This window comes from Leptodactylus fuscus, chromosome 7 (genome assembly GCF_031893055.1).
Source record: "Leptodactylus fuscus isolate aLepFus1 chromosome 7, aLepFus1.hap2, whole genome shotgun sequence".
Lineage (NCBI taxonomy): Eukaryota > Metazoa > Chordata > Amphibia > Anura > Leptodactylidae > Leptodactylus > Leptodactylus fuscus.
This window is the reverse complement of record NC_134271.1, coordinates 61,483,451-61,499,477: the sequence shown is the minus strand read 5'-3', so window position 1 is coordinate 61,499,477 and position 16,027 is coordinate 61,483,451. Positions and strand designations below refer to the sequence as shown.

The window sequence follows — 16,027 nt, the reverse complement described above, 5'->3', positions numbered from 1 at the left end:
TATGGCAGTTCTATGGGTCGGACCAATGTTACTTCCAGGATGACAATGCCAGCTGTCAAGTAGCAAGGTCTACCATAGCTCGGTACAGTGATAATCAGGTTAACTGACTGGACTAGCCTAAACAGAACCCAGACTTGAACCCTATTGAGCACCTCTGGGGTGAGTCGGATCGCTGAACTAAGGGGTGAAGCAGCCGACCAAAATCGGTGAAAGAATTTACTTGTCTTCTGCAAGCCGAATGGAATAAAATACCACTAGCCGTCCATGGAGTTGGAAAGCATGCCCGGACGGTTGAGGCTGTAATTGGCACTCGTGCCACTCAGACCACAGGTGTCCAAATACTTATTGGTAGACAGTGTAGCAGTGAGTAGAGAAGTGGCTGAGCATTCACACCAGCACTCTATTCCCAGCCCCCCATTATTTTGATGGCAGTTGAACCTCCATCGGTCATGCACTAGCCCCTTATCCTGTGAATACAGGATACATGTCTTTAGTGGGAAAAACTCTTCAACCACTATATATTGCAAATGTTTAAGACTCTGTAAATGGAAGCACTCATGGTCTAAGGTATTGAGGAATATGGACTGGTGTATGGATGAAATAATTTAGTAAACATGTATTTAGACCAGATTATGGAAGAGTCAGGGCAAACCAACTTATACAGTATTTATGGCGCTGTGGCTTTGTGGTTAATATTGTAGCATTGATAACATTATTTGTATGGCAGTAGGGGATATATTAGCTTTCTGCATGAGTAAAACATTGGTAGTTAGCATGGGAGGTAGGCTCTTACCATGATTATAGGATTTCCTTTGGACCCTCCTGTCACACTCCATAAATATACTAAAAGGTCGACTGGTTTCCTAGCATGTATTTGTGAGACAGGAGATAGGGAAACGTGAGTAAAGATACTATCTGTACAGATCTATGGAATATGTTAGCACTTTATAAAAACAGAAATAAAATTACTATAAAAATAACAAGGCATATGAGAGGATATTAGATACATACAACTATAACATAAATATAAAGACATTATGAGAATTGTAATACTCATGTAATATTTTATCATTTCTAATAAGTGCCTATACATCACATGAATGATTCATAGAGTCCATACATTATATGTAGTGCTTAAAGCTGTGTGGTCACATATTAAAATTATATAGTCTCTCTTAAGAATACTTGACTTGAAGATTTGCACAATTTCCTATTGTGTTACCCTATGATGTCATAATATATTGCCGTTGTTTCTCGCAGCCACACATGCAAATGAAATGCTTAATGTCCTCTCAGCCGCTCTCAGATCTCAGATGTTCTTTCTGCCCTGGGGCATTTACAAGCCATTGAAGTGTTTATTTATTTGCACATTAGAAATCTAGCGATCCTCTAATGCTCATTATGCCATTAGCACTTTCTACTTTCTTTCAGCGCTGGTTTTCTTTTCAACTAAATCAAAGTACGGCAGCTGGTAAAATTATGTTCCTTGGAAATTCCTGTCAGGTGGGGAGAACTGTATTTTCTTTCCACCTTACATCTTGAAATTTAAACTTGAAAGTTTAGCCTTGTGCTTTGCAAAAGAGCAGATTTTACAGTTTGCGGTGACACAGGATTGTTCTAAAACTAATGGTCCATGGCTAGGGAATGACTTCCTGGTGGAGAAGGTGTACAGCGAGGTGTAGCTTAATACCAGGAGACGGTGCTGCAATAGGATGAAGGGTAGAATGGACCCAAATATTTTATTCAGCTAGTTATGTTTTTTTTATATACACTGCTCAAAAAAATAAAAGGAACACTCAAATAACACATCCTAGATCTGATTGAATGAAATATTCTCATTGAATACTTTGTTCTGTACAAAGTTGAATGTGATGACAACAAGATCACACAAAAATCATCATTGGAAATCAAATTTATTAATCAATGGAGGCCTGGATTTGGAGTCACCTCCCACATTAAAGTGGAAAAACACACTACAGGCTGATCCAACGTTGATGTAATGTCCTTAAAACATGTCAAAATCAGGCTCAGTAGTGTGTGGCCTCCTTGTGCCTGTATGACCGCCCTACAATGCCTGGGCATGTTCCTGATGAGGTTGTGGATGGTCTCCTGGAGACGCAGTAGAGAGCGATCTGCTGCCTGTAACATCTTTCAGCATGACCGGTTTGGCAGTGGGTCAGTAATGATGTGGGGTGACATTTCTATGGAGGGCCGCACAGCCTTCCATGTGCTTGCCAGAGGTAGCCTGATTGCCAATAGGTACCGAGATGAGATTCTCAGACCCCTTGTGAGACCATATGCTGGAGCGGTTGGCCCTGGGTTCCTCCTAATGCAGGACAATGCCAGACCTCAAGTGGCTGGACTGTGTCAGCAGTTCCTGCAAGATGAAGGCATTGAAGCTATGGACTGGCCCACTCATTCTCTAGACCTGAATCCGATTGAGCACATATGGGACATCATGTCTCGCTCCATCCACCAACGTCACGTTGCACCACAGACTGTCCAGGAGTTGGCAGATGTTTTAGTCCAAGTCTGAGAGGAGATCCTTCAGGAGACCATCCGCAACCTTATCAGGAGCATGCCCAGGTGTTGTAGGGAGGTCATACAGGCACGTGGAGGGCACAAACACTACTGAGCCTCATTTTCATATGTTTTAAGGACATTACATCAAAGTTGGATCAGCCTGTAGTGTGTTTTTCCACTTTTTTTTTTTTTTTTTTTTTTGGGGGGGGGGGGGGGGATCCAAATCTAAGCCTTAATTGGTTAATAAATGTGATTTCCATTCTTGGAATCTTGTGATCTTGTTGTCATCACATTCCTTTGTACAGAACAGAAGTATTCAATGAGAATATTACATTCATTCAGATCTAGGATGTGTTATTTGAGTGTTCCCTATATTTTTTTGAGCAGTGTATTTATATTATTTTTCCATATATAAAGTACCCCTTTAAAGGGAAGTAATCACTAGTATCACCGAAAAAGGAATTTTTAACTAAGTTTTAAAGATTTTTTGATGATTTTATTTTTAACATGTCACTATATCAGTATTATATCCTGCAATTTTGACTTTAGTCACTAAAATTAATAATAGACTGCCACTTGCCAATTCTGTAGGGATTATAATTGCAGAAGACACCTCATATACATCATATACAAGTCAGATAATATCAAAATAGAAGATCACACCTCTTCTGATAATATCCATAGTGATCCATTATTGACTCCATTATGACGCTTGATGTCATGGCTAATCTATTCTATTGTACGGAGCTTGCCTAGAAAACTTTATCAGACACCTCAATGAGTACATTAAGTACAATGAGTACAAATGTGGTTTTAACAAATAAATAGAAATATTGACAACACCTTCCTGTTAAGAACGTGGTCTATTTTGGTCTTTAGAGCACTTCATATTTTTAGTTTTCATCCACGTAACCCAACAGTCATCGCTTTTTTACTTTTCCATGTAGCCAAAGCCAACAAGTTGTATTTATAATGGAACCATTTGGGGGTACATACAATACATTAACCGATTTATTTTTGGAGGGTATAAGATAAATATTATTGGAAACTTAATGTTCCCTTATTAGGATAAAAATTACAAGCAACCTTCAAAAGGAATATGTAAATAAGTTCTCCTTGATGGAAAAACGAAACTAGGAAACTTACCTTTTGGACAGTAGCTCTTTATAGATCAATGCCTGGTTTTAAAGGAAACCTAGAGACATTGTCTGGGTTTAAAGCCAAATCAGACTGTCTCTTCTAAACCCACTCTTCAGACAGCTGTTTTAGGGCTATTGCCCCTCATCGGTTCAAGGCATGGTACTGATTTGGCTATGTGAGAGGTCATAGATCAGCAGGGGTACTATGTCTCCTTAGGCCTGGTTCACATCTGCATTCGGTATTCCGTTTGGGAAAGCCGAACCGTTTGGGAAGGACCCCCCGAACGGAATACCAAACCCATTGACAAGCGGTGAGCACTGAAAGCACACGGACCCCATAGACTATAATGATAATATAATATAATGAGTGATGTGGAGAGGAAAGTAGTTCTTGAAGTACTTCTCTCTCCGCATGTTCCGTGCAGACACCGTGCGTAAAGCACACGGACCCCATTATAGTCTATGGGGTCCATGTGCTTTCATAAGCTCACCACTTGTCAGTGAATTTGGTATTCCATTCGGGGGGTCCCTGTGTGGATTTCCCGAACGGAATAACGAACACAGATGTGAACCAGGCCTTAGGGAGACTGACTTTGAAGGCCACCTTATATAGAGTCTAACAGATCATATAAATGTATGCTCTACTAGGAAGTCTGTGAAAATAAATATGCAAATAAGTTCAAAAAATAAAAAATCACAATCTAGTGCCACCTTTTGGAAGGTAACTCCCTATAGATCAAGGCCTGGTTTTCTATGAAACCTAGAGATATTTTCTGGGATTAAAGCCAAACTAGAAAATCTGTTTCAAAAGGAAGAGACACCACAGAAAGCTGATTTGGGGTTATTGTTCCTCATCAGTGCAAAACAGTTACTGGTTTGGCTGTGTGAGAGGTTGGAATTGGTACTGTGTCTTTTGCAGATCATGCATTCTCTACTAGGAATTCTAGAAAGGTAAACTCACTCTAGGTAGACTCACCCTTTGCTATATGGCCTCTTTCCGTCATGGAGAACTTATTTGCATAATCCTTTCCCAGAATTCCTAATAGAGTAAGCGAATTGCATCAATCTCAGGAATGCATACCCATTCTGACCGACTTTTAAGATTTGTGCAGGAATTGTAGTCATACCATGGCTTGGTGCTTACCATTTATTTCTGCAGCAAGACTATCACATATACGATTTAGTTAGCTTTAACTCAAACACAGCTCAAACCAATGCATGTATATGGATGTGTAGGATGGCCATAGCCGCTGTCTATTCTTCTCATGAGAATGAGGTGAATATTCCTGTCTTTGAGATTGTACACAACCCAAGCACTGTATGTGTCTGGCCATTTAAAGAGGACCTTTCACCACCTGGGGCACATGCAGTGTAATACACCACTAGAAAGCCGACAGTGTGCTGAATTCAGCACACTATCGGTTTTCACGTTCTGTGCCCCCGGTGAAAAGCCATTGGTGCCGATATCGTAGCTCTTCACTGTCAGAAGGGCGTTTCTGACAGTCAGTCAGGGACGCCCTTCCTCACAACAGCGTCTATAGTGTTGTACTGTGAGAGGGGGTGTTACTTACCACCCAGCGATGACGCTATCCACCCAGCGATGACGTCTATGGACGAGTACTATCAGGAGGGGAGGAGGCGTTCCTCACTTCTCTCACAGTGTAGCACAATAGACGCTGCTGTGAGGAAGGGCGTTCCTGACCGACTGTCAGAAACACCCTTCTGTCAGTGAAGAACTACAGTACTGGCACCGATAGCTCTTCACCGGGGGCACAGAACGGGAAAGCCCTTAGTGTGCTGAATTCAGCGTACTGTCGGTTTTCTAGCGATATATAAAACCGCATGTTCCCCAGGTGGTGAAAGGTTCTGTTTAATGAATTACTAGTAAGATATTGTTAAGATGTAAAGTCAGGTCATACAAGAGTTCTGCTTTTAATAGTTGGTACATTGTAACTGATTCACCTTGAATTTCTTCTGAAGAAATGCTTTTATATCATTGCTTATCATTGTCTGTCAATATGATTCCAGTATTTAAGTGAGTGCTGTCATATGCACATTTTTTTTGCAGATAATGCTCCCTCACTCGCATGCATTAGATGTTATAATATGTAACCTATACCTTTCATCTGTTTGACACCGAATATTTCATTTCTTTAACTGTTATTGGAATATTTATGATCCATTTTGGTTTTAATGACAGTCTCTAAGTGGCATATTGTTTACTTAAACTATGGATTAACTTAACATTCAAGCATATTTGTGTCTTGCTGGGACTGATATGAGTGTGCTGAGAATAGGATGTGAGTCCCTTGTTCCCTTGAGCAAGGTCTTCTCTATCTTTTATGTCTACTAGAATACCTTATTATTGTCTCCATTTGTGTATTTTCTTACTCTTATGTTTATTATCCTGGCATTCAAATTTTACATTTACTCATTATTATTCTTAGGTTGTATCACCAATTTACAACATAACCAGAACATTCTATGTTATATATTCATTGCTTTATACCTGTTTGTGGCTATTGGCTATGGTAAGTCTTCTAGAGTGGTGGTCCTCTAAGGCGACATTACAGTTATACATATACACTCACCGGCCACTTTATTAGGTACACCTGTCCAACTGCTCGTTAACACTTAATTTCTAATTAGCCAATCACATGGCGGCAACTCAGTGCATTTAGGCATGTAGACATGGTCAAGACAATCTCCTGCAGTTCAAACCGAGCATCAGTATGGGGAAGAAAGGTGATTTGAGTGCCTTTGAACGTGGCATGGTTGTTGGTGCCAGAAGGGCTGGTCTGAGTATTTCAGAAACTGCTGATCTACTGGGATTTTCACGCACAACCATCTCTAGGGTTTACAGAGAATGGTCCGAAAAAGAAAAAACATCCAGTGAGTGGCAGTTCTGTGGGCGGAAATGCGTTGTTGATGCCAGAGGTCAGAGGAGAATGGCCAGACTGGTTCGAGCTGATAGAAAGGCAAAAGTGACTCAAATAGCCACCCATTACAACCAAGGTAGCCAGAAGAGCATCTCTGAATGCACAGTACGTCGAACTTTGAGGCAGATGGGCTACAGCAGCAGAAGACCACACCGGGTGCCACTCCTTTCAGCTAAGAACAGGAAACTGAGGCTACAATTTGCACAAGCTCATCGAAATTGGACAATTGAAGATTGGAAAAACGTTGCCTGGTCTGATGGGTCTCGATTTCTGCTGCGACATTCGGATGGTAGGGTCAGAATGTGGCGTCAACAACATGAAAGCATGGATCCATCCTGCCTTGTATCAACGGTTCAGGCTGGTGGTGTCATGGTGTGGGGAATATTTTCTTGGCACTCTTTGGGCCCCTTGGTACCAATTGAGCATCGTTACAACGCCAAAGCCTACCTGAGTATTGTTGCTGACCATGTCCATCCCTTTATGACCACAATGTACCCAACATCTGATGGCTACTTTCAGCAGGATAATGCGCCATGTCATAAAGCTGGAATAATCTCAGACTGGTTTCTTGAACATGACAATGAGTTCACTGTACTCCAATGGCCTCCACAGTCACCAGATCTCAATCCAATAGAGCATCTTTGGGATGTGGTGGAACGGGAGATTCGCATCATGGATGTGCAGCCGACAAATCTGCGGCAACTGTGTGATGCCATCATGTCAATATGGACCAAAATCTCTGAGGAATGCTTCCAGCACCTTGTTGAATCTATGCCACGAAGAATTGAGGCAGTTCTGAAGGCAAAAGGGGGTCCAACCCGTTACTAGCATGGTGTACCTAATAAAGTGGCCGGTGAGTGTATATTAGTTGTGAAAAATCTATTACAGAAGTCTAGTCTGGATAAAGGGGTGGTCTTTCCAAAGCAAATCCAAAGTTCTTCTGGAGAGTGTGGGAAAGTAAGCTTGGTAGAAGCAGTGGTGTGGATCCAAACAGTCAAGACAGGGGCACAAAATGTACAGCAAACTGGTTTAAAAAAAAACAAAACAGGAAAATAAATAAACCTTGTCTTCAGTCAAAAACAAAATAAAAACCTGCTCGTCTGAGCAACTAAACAGAATTGATAACCTAACTATACATGTGGCTTACTTCCAGCTACACGAGCAAAACAGGAGCAATATAGTCTCACTGGACTCAGGGTTACAGGACAGAACCATACACCTCCTGTCACCTCATGGTACTGCACTGGATTGCAGAATCTGCAGCCTTTTTCTGGCCCAATAGTGAGCTAAGGATCTACACCTGGGCTGAGGCCTACTCCAGATCTGCTCTGGACCACACATATGTCAGAATCCTGGGGCTGATATACCTGGACTCCAGCACTCGGCCTGTCACCTTCTCACAAGATATACAGATATAAATTTAGACTACAGCACCACGGTGTTTTCATGAGTCAAGTGTGACGTTATGTTGGTCAATGACATGTGTACACCCAGGTACAATATCTTCTGCTGATGGATAGTTGGGCTGCCACCGGCTGCAGATTGGGATGTTTTTATTGTAAATCAACAGTCCAAAAATCGTGTTTCAACAGTGACAAAAAAACTGACTTAGCATGCAATATTTTGAGCCAGAAATGCAACAAATCTGTTGCAAAATATAACAGAACTCTGCCAAAATCACAATATTAAATGCAGGTCAATTTCAGAACAATAGTGCGCTGTTTTACTCTGCAGTTATAGAGATTAAATGTTTCTACATAAACCATTCAAGTCTAGTTTGTAAAGCAGACCCTAATCGGTAGATACGGCTCTGTACAGTAATGAAAATGCAGTCTGAATCATCAGAAGGCGCACCTTTTATTAAGGATACATCTTAGTAAATTGACGAGGAATGATTAGTAATTTACTACAGATTTATCATGGCTGTCCGTATTTAATTGATCCATCTGGTGAAGAGAGAATGGATGGGATATATTTTATGTTAAGTGCAGATTTCCCAAATTGTATGTGTGTTTTTTGTCCAGTAGATTTATAAATATTTCATTATATATTTCCTTTAAACCTCCCACAAAAATTGTAATTACACTTTAATTGAACTGGTTATAAATGTCAGCAAAGCTGTAAATTTCATCTTGTATTTTCAGTTATCAACATAAAGACTAAATATTCAGGTGAATTCAATGTTTCTTTTCTTATTATTGTTTTGATGGGTTTTTTTTTATATGATCCCTATATATTCTATGCTGTAAATATTGATTGCATTTTGAAATATCTTTGTCCACTTTTGTCTCATTCTAGCTATTAAATATTGCCATTTTTAAGACATGAAAGTCATTGTCAACTATTAGAAGATGTTGGTGGATGTCACGGTTTTTGTTTGGTGTCATCTCTTACCCACAGCTATCTTCAGAGTATAAGTTCTTCAACCACCGTCCTACCAGGAGAATGAATGGAATGGCAGGACTGGGGTCAGGAGACCTTTGTTCTGGAGATACGTGTGGGGCCCAGAAGTAAAATTTACTCAATCAGAATTGCATAGGATGGCCTTTATATGTGCCATGCATGTCTGGGGTGGGAATAGCCCTTCAAACTTTAATGATCATGATTAAGGCTAAGGCCTCAGGTAGCGAGCCACAGTCAAAAAGCTTTGTGGGAAAAACCGTGCCGGAAATGCATTATGTTTTTACCTGCGGCGCTTTTCAAAATGTTCTTTTGCCGACTTTCTGCTTCAACCATACCTATAATGGAAACCGTTAGCATTTCCATAGGTATAATTTGCATGCTACGATTTCCAGACCATGACGTTTACACCACATGGAGCTTCAACCTAAAGGAATTTTCTAGTTTCAGACCAATTTTAAGAGACCAATGTTATTGTTTGTCTAATGAAAAGCTATTTATAAAATCTACTTTCTATATCAGTTCCTCAAGTTTTCTAGACCTCTTCTTGTTGTCATTCATTCTGCTTACTCCCAGTGGATGAAAATCATCAGTACATGGTCATATGATGTATGGTACATGGTCATGTGACATAAAGTCCACAGTCATGAGATGGACACACGGGTGCACAGCTCAGTACCAGGCATGTGTCTGATTACTGTGCTATGACTATAATGAGTTGTGCACCTGTGTGTTCATCACATGACCATGGACTGTATATCACATGACCATGGACTGTATATCACATGACCATGGACTGTATATCACATAACCATGGACTATACATCACATGACCATGGACCGTATATTACATGACCATGGCCCATGCAGAATGAATGACAGTAAGCAGTGATGGAATTGATACAGAAAGTATATTGGAAAATTGTACAACTTTGCATTATACAATCAGCAACATTTGTCTGAAACTGGTCAACCACTTTAACTTTCTTTATACAATCTGTTACTTGATATTGCCATTTTGCGCTTATCTAGGCTAATGAAGTCATTGGTAATATAGGTTTCAGAGACAGGTTAATAGATGGATGAGTCAGATCTGGGGGTAAGTTTGATCTTTTGGGAACAATGTAAATCTTACTCTTACAATAGCAGTATAGGAATGCCATCGGTTCCCAGTACCTGTGCATTGTACATCACTCTTCCTCACATATTTATGAAAATGTAACATACTAGTATATAAGGAACATTTTCTAAAATCATATTTTGTTGCTATTGATAACAAATTATGTTATAAAGTTGTTAAATACGCAGGGTTACATAAGGCAAACATAAAACTTGATGAAAGGCATTGTACCATTTTACCTTGGATACTCCGTTTTGTTATTTGCGAATAAGGCCCAGCAAATGAGGACAATATAAAATATGCTTGTATTGTGCTCATGCATTACTAGACCAATCTTCTGTCATGTAGCACATGAATAATGGGACAAGCATTTTATGTCAGAATTTCTTAGTCTTCTCATAAATTAAACCAGTCAAAACCCACCCACCCCCGTCTCCGCCAAGAGGTCAACCATTTTTTAACCTCTGCTTGCATGCAAAATTAAGATTGTGCTCAGAGTCAAGGTTAAAGGTACGGTACGCAGTATCCTCTTTCAAAAGGTGCATGTCAGTTCTCTTACTTGTAATGATAAAAAATGTGGCAGACTCAGAACTTAGGAAAAGAAGATTTGATATAAAAAGCACAATATTATTAGAATATTTAAGTAATATTTATGAAATAGAGAATTAAGCAAAAGTTAAAGGGGTTTTCCATTTTCAGCAATTGTTATTGATTTTGTAATGAAAAGTTGTTCAATTTTCCAATATATTATCTTTATAAATTCTTCAATGTTTTCTAATTCTCTGCTTGCTGTTATTCATCATTTATTTCCAGTCCATGATCATGTGATGTACAGTCCATGGTCATGTGATATATAAGTCCATGGTCATGTGATGAACACACAGGTGTACAGCTCCTTACCAGGCAGGGGTCTGTTTACTGTGCTGTGACTATTAGCTGTGCACCTGTGTGTCCATCACATGACCATGGACTGGACATCACATGACCATGGACTGTATAGCACATGACCAGGGACCATGTAGTAAGCAGAGATTTAGAAAGCCATGAGGAATTGATACATAAAATATATTGGAAATTTGTATGACTTTTCATTATATAAACAATAAAATATATTTGAGGAAGCTTTAAGATTTCAATGTTAGAAGGACACTGAATTGCAGTATGGACATTCAGGGGGAAAGGCTGTTGCAGGGGTTTCACTTAGTTATAAGCACACTCAATGACTTGATAGGACACAAATATAATTGATGCAACTGATCTTCATATAGCTTCAGGAAACGGATTAGGTCTCAGACGTTGCTCATATTCCCCATTAAAAACCATAATTTGTGCCTATCTCCTACAGACCCTGTTAGACCAAGTGGTTTTATAGGCAATTATTGGGAAAGAACACTGAAACAAACGCTCATTTCCAGTTACCAGTCTGTCTAATAACACTCCCGATCACCCAAGGAATGAGTGTTTGCTTGTTCAAGTGATCGCTTGCTATCAGTGGAACAAAAAAATCATTGTTCAAACAAAGAAAGCAAATGTTAGGGAATCATTGCTTTAGTGATCGTTCCTCCTGCTTGTGTTCTACACCGGCTTGTGTAATCGGGCCAGGGCAGAATGAATGCTGATCGACAGGTTTTATGGCAGATGAGCACTTGTTAAGAAAAATCTTCATGTCTAAAACAATCCTCAGTGATTCCCAACCATATCACAGCAAGTGGACTCCGGAAAAATATTTCCACTTTATGGAATTCATAATACCATTCCTTTCTTGTGGTTTAGGCACAAGCAAAGCATCTGAGGAGGCTGATGTCAGTTTTTCTTCTTTATTGTAGAAGTCTTGATGTTACTATTTTCTGTAGAACCTCTGATCTAGGCTGAAGAAGTATTCTTGGGAACCTAGGTTGGCAAAGTATGCGCTCGTAGCATTCTGTATTACACCCAGTGACATACATAGAAGAGAGAGAACCCTAAACACCAAAGAGGCACATACGTACCATACATTATTCACCAATTTAATTGATATGGTCCATTGGAAATAATTACTCCTCTGAAACTACTGACTCTGTCTGTAACTCTGAGACACATGTACTCTAGCTTTTCTCCATCTGTTTCTGCGGAGTGCTCCATTGGATGCATTATTTTGGAGACATTTTTGCCTTGACATATTGCATCTAGGAAATAATATCTCCTACATATCCCCTAATATCTAATACAGTACCACATGGAGCCATAATATGGAGGTACAACAAGTGCTTATGTCTTTGCTGTACAGAGTTAAAGGGACTGTGTGTGCCTATGTACTGGTCCTATGAGATAAATCATATCCATCAGCCTATTTCATTGTAAAATGAAGCACAGTAGGTCTGAAAATGTAAAGGTATTTTCCTGTTACAGCAACCTATCCTTTATTCACAGCGTCGCTGCTGCCTGCACAGATTGCTGATTCCTGGCGCTGCTATTGTAATGTATCCAGGTTTAGGGGACAGCAGTTGGAGGATGAATATGTCCATTATTTATGGGGGCACTCAATAGCATTATATGATATGGTGTGTATTAATGGTGAATTATATTGTGTGTGCATGGGGGCACTAAGGAGCATACTGTGTGGGGATACCAATAGTTCATTACAACATGGCCACTAAAAGGGCATTACACTTTGTGTGGGGCACTAATGTCCCATTAATTACTCTTGACAGTACAATGCTCCTTAATGCCCTATAAACAGTATAACGCTCTTTAGTGCCCCCATACAGTATAAAGCTCCTTTGTATCCCACACACAGTATAATGTGAGATTAGCATCCCCCACATAGTATAATACCTTGTTAGTGCCCCCCACAGTATAATGCCACATTAATGCCCCCACAGAATACAATGCCATGTTAGTATCTCCCCACACAGTATAATGCCACATTAGTGCAACTCATATTATAATGCTCTTAGCACCTCCACACAGTGTGATACCACTTTTACCCCTGGGACAGGGACTAGGAACAGATCACAAGAATTGGATTTTTTTTCCCCCTAGTCTGAATGGAGTAATGGGTAGAAATGTTTTGGTTTTTTTTTTGGCTATATTCTGCCCAGATGTACACAACCACCAAGCCATAGCCTCTCCTACTCACATGTCTCCTAAACAGGATATCCCCTAATCCGGGGCCATCTCAGCAAATCCCCATTGTCAGATCTCTCTTCTGTCACCTCACAACTATCACTAATTCATGTAACCCTTCAATCTGAAATCAATCTAATGTGCTCCAGCCCCTCTCGCCCGCCTCTCCAGGGCCCTATGCAATGTACAAATGCATGTTTTTAGTAAACTAGAATACACACCTTTTTCACAAACTTTCCTTTCTTGGTCTGACTGAGACATGGTTGACTCCTTCAGCCTCTTCCTTCCCCACTGCACTCTGCTAATGCAGCCTCAGTTTTCCCACATTTCCCGCTTGCCCCAGCTTGGTGAAAGAGTTGGATTTCTCCTATTTGATACCTGCTCCTTCACCACAACCCCACCTTTACCCATCCTTACCTTTACCTTTTCTACTTACCTTCCTTTTCTTAGTGGCCATCATCTTCCCACCACCAGGATCTATCACCATCATGTCCTCTTTGAACTTTCCTCCAAACTCTCATCTAAGTTGCTCTTCAACAGACTACAGGTTTCTAACACCATCGTTCCACTGAAACCTCCCTAACCAAAGTCACAAATGACCTACTAACTACCAAAACTAAACAAAATGATTCTTGTTCTTCTCCTCCTAGACCAGTCCATTGCCTTCAACACAATTGTGTGCTCTCTTATTACAAGCTTTCTGATCTCTTTGCACCACAAAGTTGTCCCTCTTCTGGATCTCTACATGCCTCATCATCGCACGCTTAGCGTCTTGCACTTCCTCAGTAGGTGTCCCTTAAGGCTGTGCCCCTCTACTGTTCTACACCTATACCGCTATACCACTATATTAGTTGGTCACTAAATTAGTCTTTTGTACATGATAATAATTCTCTTTTTTCTGTGGATAAACAGTTTTTGTTTAATACTGAAAAAAATCAAAAAAAACCCTGTAAAATAAAAAAATATGTAATATTGTATATTATTTCGCCAGCCAGTTTTCAATTTCATATTTAATAAAGTGCATTCTTCCCAGATAGTGCAATGAGCGTGAAAGTGAGCTCCATAAGTCTATGCGGTGACCTGTTCTGTGTTACAGTTATCATAAGCAAACTACATGGAAAGGACGACATCTGTTTTGGCTTTGTTCGCAAGGTAACGGAGCTGAGGTTGTTCTTACTGGTCAAAGGCCAAGCTGCATGTCATATTTCATTATCTTCAATAATTACATCAGACGGATGTGATCTGCAAGAGAAGAAAAGATTTGCTCTATGCATATGTTACACCCTGTTTTCAGTTGAATCCCGTTTGGTTTCTGTTACTTGTCTTCCCTACAAGTGGTAATAGAAGGGGGTTGATGAATTTTGGCTGCATCATACAGAAGGGTTAAATCTGCTACCGTTTTGATCCTTGAAAACTCCCTCTGTGATGGTTTGACATCTGGCAACAGTTAACTTGAGTGCTTTTGTAAGTCCTAAAGGGAAAGTGTGCTGTTTGGCATTAATAACACATCTCTGAAAGTTTTTTTTTAATCTTTTTTTTTTCCATAGTGTTTATTGGATCAGAGTTTGATATGTTCAGGGGAAGATCAGCCCTACTGCGTCACCACCCAAAGTCTCTTTCCTGTTTTTCCTCTGTGCCCAGTGTAGCTAGAGCCTGAAGTTTCAAGTGTTTTTATGAATTAATGTTTTACTGTCTCCTGTAGTAACTATTAGAGATGAGCGAGTACTATTCGAAACTCCCGTTTCGAATAGCACGCACCCATAGGAATGAATGGAAGTGGCCGGCATGCAGACTTTGTCGCGGCCGGCCGCTTAACCCCCTGCGTGCCGGCTGCGGCCATTCATTCCTATGGGTGCGTGCTATTCGAAACGACCATTTCGAATAGTACTCGCTCATTTCTAGTAACTATTATATGTGACAGACATATTCCTAATTGTCATACTTTCTATATACAACCTGTGGAGAATGCCTTCTTAAAGTCTTTATGCTGTCGTATATTATTCCATTTACTTATGAAGCTTCCAAACACGCCAAAGGATTAAAGGGGTTGTCCAGTTTCAGCAAATAAATGTTATTGTTTGTATAATAAAAAGATATACAATTTTACAATATCCTTTCTGTATCAATTCCTTGTGGGTTTTTACATCTCTGCTTGCTGTCATTCTTTGAGCTACTCTGCAGTCACCATGCTTTCTTCCTGTGTACCTCTATGGAAGTTATGGTAGCAACAAACAACAGACACATTTGGTTGTTTCCATAATTCAAAAACAACCTTAGACAGAGATAGACAAAAGGCAGAGACGGCAAAAAAAAAAAAAAGCAGCTTGGCGACCAACACTAACAGAGACCTGCCACCTCAACCCACATTTATATGCTAGAAATTCTGTTATTCCTTATACAATAACAAATCTGCAGCACTTTTTTAGAACTCTGTTTTGAGCCCCTCCTCTGCTATTCCTCCTAGAAATTTATGGAATAACATTCCCCTTGTCAAAGCGGTGTGTGCCTGCACAGTCTGGTACTGGCAGCAGTGACTGGACAACACCATAGTGTGTATGGACACCCCCAACTGTTAACACAAAGTTGTCAATTTATTCATGAATGTATAGGAAGAATAACAGTCAACCCTAAGCCAAGTAAACCGAATTTCCAAAAATAATCTCAGCATATTCAGGCATGTCACCCCTTAAAAGTGAACGGTCCCACTCAGCTTAGACGGTGGGTCTTGGGTGAATTGGAAGTAATTTGGCAGGCTTGGTGACAAGTAAGGAAAAAGTTGGTAAATTTGTAACAGAAGGCCA

At 40.1% G+C, this 16,027-nt stretch overlaps 1 protein-coding gene across 1 annotated transcript in view; it reads left to right on the top strand.

Moving 5' to 3' along the window:
• NFAT5 (nuclear factor of activated T cells 5) overlaps positions 1 to 15,531 on the top strand; it is a 380,479-nt gene extending 364,948 nt beyond the window's left edge. The window contains exon 15 of the transcript XR_012717237.1: positions 15,521 to 15,531. The gene's annotated coding sequence lies outside the window, so the exon portion shown is untranslated. The remainder of the gene's footprint in view (positions 1 to 15,520) is intronic.
• Positions 15,532 to 16,027: the final 496 nt, after the last annotated feature.